The sequence below is a fragment of the Hippopotamus amphibius genome, chromosome 14, assembly GCF_030028045.1.
Source record: "Hippopotamus amphibius kiboko isolate mHipAmp2 chromosome 14, mHipAmp2.hap2, whole genome shotgun sequence".
Taxonomy (NCBI): domain Eukaryota; kingdom Metazoa; phylum Chordata; class Mammalia; order Artiodactyla; family Hippopotamidae; genus Hippopotamus; species Hippopotamus amphibius.
In genome coordinates, this window is record NC_080199.1 from 52,671,487 (window position 1) to 52,688,551 (window position 17,065).

A 17,065-nucleotide genomic window follows, 5' to 3' on the forward strand; every position below is an offset into this window, starting at 1 on the left:
CTTGCATTAGATGAGCTGTAATGTGCAATTGCAAATTTTGGGCCAAAAACCACACTCCTAAAACATCTATTGGTACCGATGATACTACTATATACATTTTAGTTTCTATACTCCTGGTATTGTTTTTAAAGATAACTTTTCTGTTTAAATTAATTCAAATTATTATACATTGTATATAAATATATATTTATGTGTACACTCTATTTTATTTTTATTCTCATTTTTGCTTCTTTTTTTTCACATTTTCTTTTGCTATTTTCTTCATTGTTTTTTTTCCTGTAACAAGTGTGTTATCAAGCCTGTCAAATTTGTCCTCCACAACATTTTTATATTTCATTCATCATAAGGTTGACTGCTTTGTACCTTTAATGTGGAAGATTCTCACACTTTCTCCTTTTTTTATTAAAAGGCATATTTTTGATATACCAAAATGAAAAGAAAAACTCACTAGGGTGAGGTGATACACATTTTATTTTCTTGTGTATCATTCCATAATCACATTCCCTCTTTCTCTCCCACCCAGAAGAAAGCATCATCCTGAAATAAGATCTCATAACACTTGTAGCTTATCATTTTACTATGTATGTTTATATTATAAATTTAATTTCTTAAGTTTTAAATTTCATACAATATGGTATCATATTGCATAACTCATCTTCACAATGCATCATTTTCTAATCATTATCTTTGTAATATGTTTGCAAGTATATATAGCTTCTCTTAATTTTCACTTCTGTATAACATTACTTTACTCAGATATATAGATATTTATAAATCCATTATCCAGATGGTAAATATTGGGGTTATTTGCAGCATTTGCAAGTACAAAAATTATTTTTGTATGTGTTGCTTGTACATATATATGTACCGCTTAATTATATAACTAAGAGCCAAATTACTGTATCAAAGGATGTGATCCTCTTCACTTTACTGGGTATTTCTAACTTTGTCTTAAAGTGGAAATAGAGATTGATGTACTGACAGTGTACAAAAGTTTTAATTGTTCTATGTACTCATCAATTCTTACTCTTTTTTGACACTTTTAAATCTGGGAAGTAATGAATAGTTTTATTAAATTGAGATTTGAATATGTGTTTGATTGTTAGCAATTTGGAACAGCTTTTCATACACTTATTCAGTTTTCCTCTAAATGATTTACATGAACTCTATATTCTACAGCTAATTACTTTTTTAGGTTTTCAGTATTTCACATATTTTTACAAATCTATCATTCGTGGAACATGACAAATTCTGTGTGCTGTATTCATAAGTGAATAAACATGTATATAAAATATGTATATATATATTTTTACCCACACATATATATGCCACATCGATGTATGTAAATATACAATTCTATATATACACACATTATATGATATACACATTTATATACCTATTTACATGCGTAATTAGTATTTTCCTATTTTAACACATAGACACCCAATATACATACAAGCACACATACACCAGAGAGAAATATCTCTGAGAAAAGATGATGATGTGAAGGTGATTATAATACTGATGACAATATATTTACAGGTGAGGCAATTACAAATATATTTGATAATTAATGATTATATTTCTTCAATAATCACTTAATTATTATGTATAAGTATATTGTACACCAAGAAAACTTAAGATGCTGTATATTGTCACATAATTTTAAAACGTTTATGGCTAAAACTCAAATCTTCCTTTCAAATAATCAACAGAATGTAACTGATATTCTTGCCTTTAATTCTGAAAACCATAGGCTTGATTACCTTCATATAGTCAAACTGTTTGGTATGACCTTTCTGCATCCCAGAGGTGAAGACACAATTTAGTTTTAAAACTTCCATTTTTTAAATAATTGAAATGATTTATACACAGTCTCATAGATCAATCCTACATTAAATAAAAAAATAAGAATCACAGTATCACATATTTGGTGAAAGTATAGATAATGTCTTTTCCAACTTTACTAGAATCATTATGAAGTACAAGATGTAGAGATCTGAGGGCCTGAAAAATTAATGTATAAATTCAAATTAAGAAATAAAACCATGGTTATATAAACTTTTTCTTTACTAGTGGCATATACACCAAAAAAAATGATATTAAAGATTTCTTTTTCATCATAACAATTCTGGAGTTGGTCCATAACCCTTTTGCCAAATCTTTCTATTAATCTTTAAAAAATGCTAGAACGACACATCGCTAATACTAAAACCTTGTTCTTAGAGAATGTATTAATACAGCACGAGATTTCCTTCCTGGGGGAAAGGGCAACATTTGTGTTACAGAATCTTTTTAGAAAGATATTTTACTATACTAGAAATTCTAGGCACTATTGTGTAATTGTATATATATTTTACTTTAATTCATTTGCTCAGGTTTTTTTCTGTGAAATTAATGAAGCAAACATTTTATTATATACCTTTAATAAATAAAAGTCATGCATAGCTTTCCATTTCTCATAAGACAGAACTTTTCTTCCCATTACATAGTTATTGCCCAATGCTATCCAATCCCCAATTTTATATTCCTGGACTAAATATTCTATTTATTGCTGGTATGGAAATCCAGCTTAGTATCATAATGAATATGGAGATGGTGAAGTTTGTTAGCTTTTCTTGCATACTCCAACCATAGGAGGGTGAGCACCTTCTCTTGCAATCTTTATTGAACCTTTATTCCTTTTGTCCAGCAAAATAATATTTATGCAAATGAATGTAAGCACAGCAACATCAAAAACTGCTGATGTTTAGTACAAAATTTGGGGCAAGATCTTACAAATTATATCAAAGTTTCTTTGATATTTATTGTAATTGCTTCAATCTTACACACACACAAAATAGGTTCAAATGCCACACTTGAGGTATTTGACTATTACAAGGCTGCATCTTACTGACCCTGGCCCGTTTTCACTTCTGAGTGAACTATGTGGATATTAACCTACAAAAGAGAAAGCTATAGAGTCTACAAACGGGCTATTCACCTCTATATCATTTTAAGATTGCCTGGTTTTACATTCACATATAAACATAGTCTGATATTTCATTTATTTAATTATTCAGGCTGAGATTTATCTTTATTATTTTGGGTAAAATGTTGCTAAAATGAAATTCACTGTGAAATACAATACTGCATGAAGTTTGAAAACCAGATATATTTTTTTCACAATCCTTATGTTGGCATCTTTCTCAGCTTTATATCTTAAATCACCTAAACATTTGTATTAACCTTGAGCATTAAGCCTTTTAAAATGCTTCATATCCTTAAAAAAAGTGCACTGAAGCTAAATCATGAACCTAGTCAGTGGTAAGAGATCTGCTTGAAGTGTAGAATTTACCCAAAGAAAGGATGTCAATAAGCAGTGCTGAGTCCCATAAAGCAGGTACATAACAGCAAATAGAACAATCACTCACATTGACACATTTCAAACCCAAAGAAATGAGAGAAATGTGTCAATTGACTTCAGCTAACAATCTGTAAAAAACAGACTTGAAAATTCCTTAAGGTAATTTTGTCTCCAGGCATGGCATTTTAATACCATAATAGAACATTATAGGTAATGCAAAATTTGAGGGGCACCTGGGGTAGCCAAGTCAAAGGTGGTATAGCAAGTAGCAATCCAGCTGTACCATTAATTATGCTAGATTAACTTTATAATCAAGGAAGTCTGTAATTGATAACATGCAAAAAATGTTACTTGGAAAATATGTCGATTCTAAAAGAAATACAATCTCTCAAAGAAGATGCCATCATATTTTAAATGAATAGGCACTGTCAATCAAAGTGTCCCATGTTTTAATAATAGCTTAGATTTAAAATATTTATTAAACAAAATCTAGGTACTATAAATTATACAATAAATTATACAATAGATTATCTAAGACCACAAACACCAAATGTCAGGTATTGTCTAAGGGACTGGGATTGAGGAAAATGTAAAAGAATGCAAGGTGTCAATTTGGGACATATTTTAAGTTAGTGGTGGGGTGTTTAAGGAAATTCCGGTGAGAGTGCAGGCAGTAACAACAGGCAAAATATGCATTTTTATTTAGAGGTAACTATAAATGGTTATGTAATTTAGAGATTTGTACTTTTATTGTAAAATTATGACACATAACAGTGTGAGATTATGTTGAACATTCGAGAGTAGTTTTCTATTTATGTTTCTAGGACATGAATATTTAATAAATGCAATACTGTGTCTCATTCTTGGCTTTGGAAAATAAAATTTCCAACTTTTACTCCTCCATTCTCCATAGGCTTTCTTATTTTCTGTATTATGTCTGTTCAACTACTGAATGAGGAGTATCTGACACTTAAATATTGCTCATCTGAAGACTAAAAACATGAAAATACACAATACTGTCTCCAATTTTTTTCTTTTTATCTTATTTACTTTTTCAGAACAATTTAAGCTCTAATAGATCCAATTCAGAATGCATACTAAATAAGGTGATTGGTAAATCCATGTTCAGTGATGTTCCTTTTCGTGCAGTAAATGCATAGCATGTAGATCTTCCAGACAAGGCGAGTGTTAAGCTGTTAATTTATTTATCTCCTAAGTTGGGACAAATTTTTGTTTTATTGAAAGATAAAAATATATATTTTTTAAATTTCAAGACTATTTTATAGTGCAGTTTTAGATTTACAATAAAATTGAGAAGAAGGGAAGAGTTTTCCCACACACCCACTGCCCCCATACCTGCTTTTCCAAAATGTCATATAGTTGGAATCATAAAGTATTGAGCCTTCTCAGATTGGCTTCTTTCACTTAATAATAATCATTTAATGTTCCTCCATGTCTCTTCCAGGCTTCATAGCTCATTTCTTTTGAGTGCTGAATAATGTTCCATTGTCTGGATGCACCAGTTTATTTTCTGTTACTGAAAGACATCTTGGTTTCTTCCAAGTTTTGGAAATAGTAAATAAATGACTATGAACATCCACGTGCAGATTTTTGTGTGAACATAAGTTTATAACTCTTTGGGTAAATACCAAGGAATGAAATTTTTGAGTTCCAAAGTGGCTAAACGATTTTGCATTCCTACCAGCAATAAATGAGAGTCCCTGTTGCTCCATGTCCTCACTAGCATTTGGTGTTGTCTGTGTGCTGGATATTGGCCATTCTAATAGCTGTGTATTAGAATCTTATTATTGACTTTTTAAAATTAATTAATTAATTAATTAGTTTATCGGCTGATTTGGGTCTTTGTTACTGCATGTGAGTTTCTCTAGTTGTGGCAGGCAGTGGCTACTCTTCATTGAGGTGCATGGGCTCTAGGCACACAGGCTTCAGTAATTATGGCTCATGGGCTCTAGAGCACAGGCTCAGTAGTTGTGGTGCACAGGCTTAGTTGCTCCATGGCATGTGAGATCTTCCTGGACCAGGGATCAAACCCATGTCCCCTGCACTGGCATGCAGAATCTTAACCACTGCACCACCAGGAAAGTCCCATGGAATCTTATTATTGTTTTAATTTTCACTTCCCTAATGACATATGATGTAGAGGATCTTTTTATATGTTTATTTGCCATTTTTATATTTTCTTATATTTCTTCTTTAAGTAATTACTTAAGATCATTATTAGAGTGCTTACATTTACACATAAATTAGTATTTCAAATAGTTACTCATTAATGCTGAAATTTTATTATACCTGAGAAAATGGAAAAAATACATGAGTTTTGCCTTAGATACAGATGACACACTTTTCTGCTAATAGCAGAAAGTGATGAAACTGAGTCAAGTAGTTTATAGAAAATATGAAGCAATCTACAGACTCAGCAATCACAAAATATAAAATATAATGCAATACTCTTAATTATTACAAAATGGAAACTACCTGACATAAAACATTTGCCTTTAAAGACTATAATACTGTCCTAATTTAAATGACATTTTCTTCCAATTTTTTTCTAAGAATAAATTTTGTTACATTTTTGTGAGTAATGAAATACTCTAAAATTTAAGTTGTGGTTGAGAGCAAAAGGCAAAAGCACTTAAAATGGCAAAAAAAAAAATCTAACTTAGGAGATACAAGGACTACTTTCTTTTCCTTTCTTCCAGGATTTCAATGGTTGAACCATTACTCTGATTTTGTAGGATTGTTGTGAGAGTGATGTTAAAATATCTACCCCATTACATGACTGGTACTCAATCACTGTTAACTGTATTTGAATCATAGGCTTGTCTTTGCATAGATTTTCAAGAAAGTGATTGATCCACACACACTGAATGCTCAATAATTCTGAAAGATAAAAGTGAGTCTGAACTTTGAAGGCCTCTAGTGACACAGTTTTTGTTGTTGTTGTTGTTGTTGTTGTTTTCTTTAACCTAATAAATAAAGGAGATCCTTAAAAGATTGTGACCAGGGAAATTAAAATATAACAGTTCTAGTCTGTCATATTTTAACATATTTAATCTGATTTGATAGGAAAGTGAGTGTCAGAACAAAGAACAATTAATAGAGTCCCTCAAAATTCAACTGGTCTGGATGGAAGGCAAACATCTTGCTTCCTTTCAGATTTTCTTTTTTTTTGGGGGGGGGGCATGTGAAAAATGATCCTGACTGCTTTTCTGTATTGAATTTTATGATTTGTATGTGATAAGAAATCTCTCAGTATGCCCAACTGGATAATTCTCTTCTTTCCTGACAGTTCACACAAATAGCAATAAACTTATCTGATGCCTGCTGCTTTCTTTATGTCATTTGGAAATGAGTTACTGTTATATTTTCAGCATAAATTGAATTCTATCCTTTTAAACATGGATTTGAGTGGTTTGGTACTTCAGCTTTTTTCTGTTATATTACAGAGTATTATTTAGTCCAAAGTGATATGCTGTAGGAAGAGTTCCATCTAAATCCTGTTGCTATTGTGGAGTCTGGGATTTGTTTCCATGGACACTGAGCCAAGCTAACAGTCAGGGTTTCACAGCCTAACATTGACTGAGGACTGAGAACTGAAGCAGTCTTTATTTAAAATGAAGTGACTATAAATTAAGAAAACATTGTGTATATTACATAAAAAACTAACTTAGTAAATTTTCTCTACAGAAACATATTGAAGACACTACTAGAACTTCCAGAATTTTCTTAGAGCAGGAAAGACCACTACTTTCTCCAATCCTAATATCTATAGGTTAATAATTTTGATGCTTATACTAACACACACATGATAGTGAATAAAATATAATGAATGATAGCATATTTATTAATCTAGAGTAAAACTAGAAGCCAATATAACAAGCATCTCTATTGACTTTGAAACAAAAATTCTCCAACTGTATTTCTGTCTATATTAAGAAATAAAATAACAAAATGCTGGTATAAAGTACAAATATTTAATCAACCAGTTAACTCAAATTACATAAAAGTGCTACATGAAGAAGATTATTCTTTTCCTCATTCAATTTCAGTAGAGATATTGTTTTCCAATGTGGGTTGCTGTGAGGGTCTTATGTTCAGATTTTTTATTCTGGGAAGAAAGGCATCTTTACTAAATTGTGAACTGCCTTGTTTACTGTTTCACTCAGCCATCAACCTATTCATTCATTCCAGGGAGCTGCGTGTAGGCTGGGTTTTATATGGTATAGATAAAGTTTTATTTCATCAATGGTTGATTAACCTTTATTTATTATTTTCCTCAGAATTGCACTAAAATAAATCTTAATCTGCTAGCTATATAACATAATCATCATTCACTTGCTAATTAAACACATGTATGTTACTATAGAAATCATGCTTAATTTCAAGTAAATTGAAATAATATTTATAAAGAGCCTCATGATATTCAGCATATGTAAATTGTCAACAATTTTAATTACTTAATTTATCTATTTTTAAAGTTATTTATTTATTTATTTATTTATTTATTTATTTATTAGCTTGTTGGGTCTTTGTTGCTGCACATGCGCTATCTCTAGCTGCAGGGAGCAAGGGCTACTCTTCATTGTAGTGAGCGGGCTTCTCATTGCAGTGGCTTCTCTTGTTGCAGAGCAAGGTCTCTATGTGCTCAGGCTTCAGTACTTCTGGCTCGTGGGCTCTAGAGTGCAGGCTCAGTAGTTGTGCTGCTTGGGCTTAGTTGCTTTGCAGCATGTGGGATCTACCCAGACAAGGGATTGAACCCATGTCCCCTGCATTGGCAGGCAGATTCTTAACCACTGTGCCACCAGGGAAGTCCCCACAATTTTACATTACATGCAACAGGACAATCCTAAGTGATTCTTCAAAAGTGATTTTGATTAAGGTTTGTGAAGGCTTATAACACCAAAAATGTACATTTTATAAATACTTGTGGTTGTAGCAACTATCCCTATGTTCCCCAATATACTGATTGGGTTGTTTCTGATTTCGGCTTGATTTGTCTGAACTGTTAATGCAAGGCAAGGATTCTAAATCATTTTGGAACCCTCTGCAAATATTGGTTAAGCTTTTTTTAATCCTCTGCAAATATTGGTTAAACTTTCACCAATCCCTTGTTCTACCTATGCCAGATAATGTTACCTGTTTCTTGTCAATAAAACAAGGTGCTACATTGGTAACACACAAACATTGCCAGAGAAAACACTGAAACTTTTAATCAAAAGAAAAAAAGAAAAAAAAAAAAGGAAAGACAGGAGAAGGAAAAAAGTCTCTTGAAGTCTGCTTACTTTTAAATAGGAAAAACAATATTTATTGATGCGTATGTCAGAGTTTCAGTCAAGATGTGAATCAAATGTGACAATATAAAATGAAAATCTGTTGTCTTTCTATATTCAGCTTTAGTAGATGAAGAACATATTGGAAAATTGTGTGTTGTAAAAGTGGAGGACGTATTTAGAGACAAATTTCCAGCTAAAGCACCAGAAATCATCTGTTGCTTTGTTTAAAGCTATATTGCTAAGTCCAACAGCTTTGAGAATGAGCACATTTTTTGTTTTTATTTTTATTTTTTTCCACTTCTTTAAGAACTTTTTTTGATATACAATTGACATACAATAAACTGCATATATTTAAAGTGTACAATTTGATATTTTTTTTCATATTAGTAATGTTTTTAAATGGAGTAAAAATAATTGCTAATATTTAGCAAAAATAAGTGTTTTAGATTAATCTCTGGATTGATGTTAGCATTAATTATGTTATTAAAAACTCTAAAGATATTAGCAATGCAAATTTGTTGCCAAATTTCCCATTCAGTTCTTATATTAATCATGTAAAATTTCTTATGGTCATCTTGTAATGAAGCTGCTTGACTTCCTCCCCAAATATAAAGCCATTAGTTTATTTTCTGTAATCTCCTTCTCTTCTGACAATTATGGCAAAATGGCACATAGAGCTACTCTCATTTTGGTGACAAAGCCTTCAACTGTTTTATGTGTGGTTTTATTAACTTCTTCCTTCAAATAATAGTTTTAATAATTGCCAAATTAACCCCAGAAATAATTGCTGGCTGTTTTTGTGTTGACAACTTATTTACCTTTTTAAAAATCAGATGTAAGAAAATGTCAGAACATAATCATCTCTGTAGGGTCACAATAATTATCACATGGGTCCTTTTAGTCCACAAGAATTGGACATCTTCCATTCACACCCTCCTTGATTCTAATTGGCTATTAACCCTGTTCTTCTCTTTATCTCACAAACTGATGAGGGAATAAAATTGCAAAAAAAGAGATGTTCGTCTTGACTCTAGTCTCTTATAAGCAAAAAGAAAAAAACAATTTAATGAGACAGTCATAAAATGGTAGAATTCTTCTATTTCTCTGAGGTAGAAATGAAGGACATAAATATGACTTAATGTATAGATATATCTGGTGTGTAGGACCAAAAGTAATATTTCCATCTGGTCAGCTCTTTGTTTCAAAGTACAGAAACATCTAAAAATGAAAATTTTCTGTAGTAATGAAAGTTAATATGGTAGAGTCAAAGATATATTTAAACATATATTTGAAAAAACTTCTGTGGGTTAAAAGGAAAAAAAACAGTATTTTGTTTTCATTTTAAGGAAGAGAAAAATGAGGATTAAAATTTAAATTTTATTCAGAAACTCACACAGTGACAGTAAAACTCATATTTAAACTTCAAAGCCCATTTAATTTCCAGTATCTTGTGGAGTAGGGTGATGTAAGGGTTCAGTCAGTTCCACAATTCAAATTTCACAAATGGAGCAAGCTAAGATCCTTGCAAGTGTCTTGGTGACTATATTGCTAAAATGGTTCAGAGAACAGTTTAATGTTGCCCAGGATGCTACAGAGAATCTGAACTATGTAAGAAAGTCACCAACTTGGGGGTTGGAGGTATTACAGTTGGTCACTTGAAAATAGCTTGGTAGATTTAAGACTGGTTTTAAGGAAAAGTGGTTTTCTGGGAGATCACTATGGGCAGAGGATAAGACTGAAAAGCAGTGGCCTTGAGAAGAAAAATAAATGAATGTATTCATTCACAGCCTCTGTTGGAGGCCAACACAGGGAAATTTGTCTACATGAGCCCTCCAGGCTGAGAAAAGATGTAACAGTGGTGTTGGTCAAGGGCCACATGTAGTACACTTTTCTTTTCTTTTTTCTTTTCTTTTCTTAAAGCTCTTTATTGGAATATAATTGCTTTACACTGTTGTGCCAGTTTTTGCTGTAGAAAAAAGTGAATCCGCTGTATTTATACATATATTCCCATATCTCCTCTCTCCTGCGACTCCTTCCCACACTCTCTATCCCAGCCCTCTAAGTCATCACCCATCATTGAGTTGATCTCCCTGTGTTATGCAGCAGCTTCCCACTAGCTATCTATTTCACATTTGGTAATGTACATATGTCAATGCTACTCTCTTACTTCATCCCAGCTTCCCCTTCACCCCCCAACCCATGTTCTCAAGTCTGTTCTCTACATCTGCATCTTTATTCTTGCCTTGTCACTGGGTTCATTGGTACCATTTTTTTTTAGATTCCATGCATATGAGTTAGCATAAGGCATTTGCTTTTTTCTTTCTGGCTTACTTCACTCTGTATGACAGACTCTAGGTCCATCCACCTCACTGAAAATAAGTCAATTTCATTCCTTTTTATGGCTGAGTAAAATTCCATTGTATATATGTGCCACCTCTTCTTTACCCTTCCATCCATTGATGGGTATTTAGGTTGCTTCCAGGTACTGGCTATTGTAAATAGTGCTGCAATGAACATTGTGGTACATGTTTCTTTTTGGATTATGGTTTTCTCGGGGTATATGCCCAGTAGCACACTTTTCCAGCAAAGACAAAAGAGTATTCCTTTAGCCTGAAACAGGGTAAGATATTTCTACCTGAAGTGATAAGCTCAGCACAGGTTTTGTGGGTTCTTTATCTGTTAATAAGAAAGGGTTGCAAGCCCAAGGTCCAGGCTTAAGTAGCCACTGAGGGCCAAAAGACTACATGCAGAAGGAAACTGCCTTTCCCAAAAGAAAGTCTAATTTAAATCTACTACTTTTCTTTTGCAAATGACTTTGTTTTTATAACATTCAATGAGCTTTTAAGATCTCTTTATTCCTTTTTTTTAATTTTTATTTGAGTGTAGTTGATTTACAATGTTGTTTTAGTTTCTGCTGTACAGCAAAGTGAATCAGTTATACATATACATACGTCCACTCTTTTTTTAAATGCTTTTCTCATAAGATCTCTTTATTCTTAATGTTTAAAATTTCATGAGAACTTTCTAGTTTATTTTAATTTTAATCATTCAGTATAACCTTTAAATATAAATATGTGGTTTTCATCTCTAAACATTTTTCTCTTATTTCTTTAACATTTTTTCCTCCCAACTTTTTCTGTTCTGTATTCTAGAGTCTCCTATTAGGGTTTTGGGCCTATGAATCACATTACTTATATTTTCCATTTTTATCTTTCTGTTAGCTTTTAAGCAAATTTCCTCAAATATAGTTTTTTAAATTATATATATTTAATATATATATAGATGTTTATTATATGTGTATATATGTATATACATGTGAATGTCAGTATTTTTTCTATACACACACAAAATTCTCATTATTTGAAGAGTGGACAGATTATATCATACATATTACACATACATCTATCAATATATACCAACTTTAGGAAACTAATGTTGAGTAAACAATGAAGCAAAATGAGACATAAAAATATTCAAACAGTGCGTGATCTGGGAACATAAAATTATATGTATATTTATAATATATATAAAATTATATATATATTTATAATATATATGTATATTACCATTATGGTTTCCTAATGTAATAAAAGAGAATCAAGGACAACTGACTGGTTTGTGTAGAAAAAAGGAAAAAATCATTAAATTAAAGTCTTTTCATAGTCCCATGATGAAGATATCTCCCCCCCTCTTTCTCTCCCTCTCTCTCTCTCTCTCTGTGGTCGAATAACCAAATACACCTAACTAATGCACACTAATTTCTGTTCAATAAATTTGTCACTGTTGTTACACATCGAGAGCTTGTGTTGTCTGACTGGAATAGAAGCCAGTATTACAGTACTGGCTTTTTGAGGAAAGAAACAGCTTTACTGAGAGGTTGACCATCAAGGAGACAGGAGGCAGGTCTCAAATACAAAATCCAAATTCTTCCTAGTATTAATTCAATTGAATGCCACCATTCCATTTGGTGGGTTTCCTGAAGCTCTAAATGGGAATTACTTTGAGAAAAAAACACTCTAATGTTTCCTTCAGCAACACATATACAAAAATTGTAATGATGCAGAGAAGCTCAGCATGGCCCCTGTGCAAGAATAAAATATAAATTTGTGAAGTGTTTATTTTTTCTTCTCTCTATTTTTTATTGTTTATAAGATCCAGAGTTTTTGTTAAAGTAATAACAAATTTTGGGAGTAGATAGTGGTGATGTTTGCACGATGTAGTGAATGTAATTAATGTAAGCATAATTTGTTTAAAAATTGTTAAAATAGCACAGTATATACATATGCAAATAAGCTTGCAAAAGATACAGTTAATTTGTAAAAGTTACATTATATTGCATCATTCTTCTCCCTTCTCCTTACTCTTATAGGGGAAAATTGGAAATTAATTAGAAGGACAAGAAGATAACATGGTATCTTTATTTGTTTTTTCCCATTTTAAAGCTAAACAACTAATATAGCATTTACATATGGAATACATTGAAAAGTAAATAAATCATCTGTAATGAAAGCCATGGTAGAACACTTTTTAATATCATGAAGTCATTCCTAAAAATATATTTCTTGCTTATATAGAAATTGTTTTGCCTTTTAATCTGTTAGTAGGTTCAAAATTTATTTCTGAATCTCTTTCTATTTTGCTAGAACTGTCCCCTCATCAGCTTCATTTTTCTTATTCATTATGCTAAAGAGCCCAAATCTTTTAATTCCGTATTTACAGAAATGATGTTTGACATGCTATACCATCTTTTAATTTTTGTCTCACAAATAATAACATAATTCTAGAACTGTTCTAAAGCCAAATATATGTTTATGAAACACACAGGAAAGTCTTTTCTTTTGAACTGCTTCACAGAACATCACCAACACTGTCAGAAGATGCCAGATTTAGCATGATAATCATTCTTCTCTTACTAAACATGTAAATCTAAATAAGATTTATTTTGTATCTGCTCAATTACCTAGACTATTGCCAATTCTGTGATGATATCACATCAGAATGTAGTCATGACAGCAACACAGCATTTGCAGTAAGAAGAACTAGGTTTTAGTTCACACTTGTTCTTTACATAGATCTTTCCTACTTAACTTTTTAAATACATTGTAGGTTTGCTGCTAATAACATATGCCTGACCTAACTCCTTCAGTTAGCTTAAGAAATAACTAAAATAATATCTTTGAAATGATTCTCTACACTAGGGGAAATAACTATTTTTATAAATAATATTTGTGGAGTTTGGTAGCACAGTAAATGTATAGAATTTTGGGAAATTAAACAATTCTCTGAAAACACATGAACAAATTCATTGAAATAAAATGCAATTCATCAAAAGAAACTGCAGAGTAGTTCATTTTCCCTATACTACCTAAGTTTCATTTGTCTCTTGTCATTTTCATTTTCTAGTCTTATTCCTAAAGAAAAGCAGATATTTCATTTCATCTATTGATAACAATGGCTGATTCTATCCAGTGAAAGTCATTACTGCTTTGATTTTCACAGTTCCTTTCGACTCTGTTTCAGCTGTTGTCCTCTTGTCGTGTCCATTTTTTTTCTCTGTAGTCAAGATTACTCTGATTGGTACTTTGATTTCATATTCATTTCCTTGCTGCTTCTTGCACACTACATAATGACATGAAGGTCTATCATATTGAAGAAGGAAGACTTATTTTGTACATTAAAATGAGTGAATTTAGGGTTTTGCTGTCACAAATACAAAAATAATGTACTATGGAATGCAAAATTAGTTTAAAATGATACTGAAATGTGTTAACAAATAACTAACAAAGGGAAAATTCAGAGGCATGAAAAGAAATAAAGTAGCATAACTAAGAGATTTAAATCTGTGATGTGTTTTTTGTTTTTTGTTTTGTGTTTGTTTTTGTTTTTGTGGGGTTTTTTGTTTTTTATTTTGTTTTCTTTGGTTTTGGTGCAGTTTCCCTCAATGGCTATGGAAAACATTGCAATAGAACTCATATGTTCTATTTATGCATTGTGCACTTGCTTCAAATTGCTTATGGCTATAAAAAGTTAATGTGTGTATATACTTTTATCTGTCTGAGGTATGCATCAATAATGTATCTTAATACAGGTTTTAGGAAATCTAAGATACTCGCATGCCTTATTACCCTTATTGAGCAAGGTAAGTTAATAGTTGTGTTATTGTTCAAGTCGACACATTCTGGTATGATGTAATTTTTCTTGAGCTTGATTATCTAAGGCAGTAATAAACACAATGTATTGAACACTTACCTTGTGCTAAGCACAAAATATTGTATTTGTATTTCTGGGAGAGTTTCAAAGATATTCCTAAGACCAAGGGATTTTACAATTTTGCACAACCTCATCAACACTTGGAATTATAAAGTATTCTAATTTGACAGTAATTGAGGTATAAAATGATATCCCAGGTTTCCTGTAATCAGCATTTTTAAATGCCACTGATTTTGATCATTTCTTCATATGCTTATTGACTCTTTTGGTTTCTTATTCTTTAAAGTGGCTGTATACACTCTTTACTTTATATTACAGTTTCAGTAGCTTTGCTGTTAATTTGAAGATTTTTTTGTATATTCTAGATAATAATAAATTTTTCTATTAGACATATTCAATTCTGTCCTTCATATTTTTAATTCATGTAAATTTTATGCAATTCTGATTTCAGAAATTTTTTTATTTGAGAAAACTGAAAATTGCTCAAAAATATATAGAGGTATAAAAATGCACAAAGAGCCCAGTAAATATTTTAAAAAAGAAGATGACAAACTATACTATACTATAACATGCCTTACATTTTAAAATTTAGCATGTATAAGAACAAAGTGATAAACCAATTGAAAGAATAGAGAGCTGGAAACATACCATTTATAGATGGTCTTCTCAAATACAGTAAAGTGTTACCATAAATCATTGAAGAAAGATAGAGAATTTCAGCAGATTGCATCAGGAAGCCCAGTTCTCCATATAGAGAAAAAGAAACTTAATCAAATGTGACACACAAGGATGGAACTTAGATGGATTGAATATTTAATTTTGAAGCTTAAACTGTGAAGTTAATAAAGGAAATTAAGAAAAACTTTATTGTGTCCTAGAGGCAGAAAAGAAACTTCTTGCATGAAACTTTTACAGAGCAAAAGACAAGGCAAAAAATGATAAATTTAGTTACATCAAAATAAAAGATTTCTCTTTATAAAGGGCATTATTGTTATTTGCAAATTTACTCACCACTAACAGAGAATGAAAAATATATTTTTAAGAATGTGATATCATTAATAACAACAAAAATATACAGTGCATATAAATAAATATGTGCAAGTAGTTTATGTAAGGATAGACTCAACATTTTAAAGACTTTCTTTCCTTCCAATTTGATCTCTAGATTCATTTCAGTGAAACCCACAATTTTGTGAGGCATGGTCAACCAACCTTTTCCAATGAACTTACATCCAAGAATGTGTAAATTATTAAAATTTTAATGAAGCTAGAGTTTTTAAGATAGTATATGGAGTTGAGTGACCAGAACTAAAATGGAGAAAATTATTATAATTTCAAAAATATATGTTATTTTTATAGCACATATCAACTTAGGAAACCACTTTGTTTGGTATTGGCATATAGACCCAGAATTCAGTTAGCCAATGGTAGCTGTCTATGGTTCCTCAGGACTGAATACTTATTAAATTGCTATATGTATCAGCAAACTGGTACTAAAAATTTTGTTTGTCTTGTTCTTTTTAAGTAACCTCAGAGAATTGAAGAAAAGATTGAGGTAGAGCTGTTGAACTCTTGTTCTGTTTATATCTTCATTTAGATAAAAAGCAAAATATTATCCACCATTTTTAATGTGGCTCATGTGTGTCAAAAGGACATGCTAATTTCCAGAGCACTCTTTCCTCTGTACCAGTTGCCAATCAGATTTTCTTTGGAAAATAAATCCTTATGTCTTCAGACAAGTGACCCTTATATAAATTATAAGCTTGATCTATTAAGACTGCATATTCTAATTCCTTATCAGGATACCAAATTTGGGAGACCTTATGAGTATATATTAATATGCAGATATAGTGCCATTCCTGTTTCTCAGCAACAAGGAAAAACAGTGGGAAAAGATGAAAATCACTGCTTCCTTTAGTGAGGATGCATTCTAGTTGGGAAACTAATAATCAAGCTAAGTAAGTGTAACAGTTATTTGCATAATTATGCCAAAAGAAAGTAACTTAAAGCATTTACTATCCCACAATTTCTGTGGGTCTCAAATTTATGTGCAGCTATTTAGGGTGCTTCTGGCTCAGGATCTCCCATTAAAGTTGATATCAACATCTCATTTCTAGCGGCAGTCAGAATATCCATCAGCAAGCTCCCTCACATGACTATTGGCTGCTGGTTGGAGACATTATTCCTTGTCATATGAGCCTTTCCATTGGGTGAC

The 17,065-nt window shown here is 31.5% G+C and overlaps 1 non-coding gene across 1 annotated transcript; it reads left to right on the plus strand.

Annotated features, from left to right (window-relative positions):
* Window positions 1-12,659: 12,659 nt before the first annotated feature.
* LOC130836042 (U6 spliceosomal RNA) lies at window positions 12,660-12,766 on the plus strand. The gene has a single exon (XR_009049105.1). It is a non-coding gene; the product is annotated as a U6 spliceosomal RNA (small nuclear RNA).
* Window positions 12,767-17,065: the final 4,299 nt, after the last annotated feature.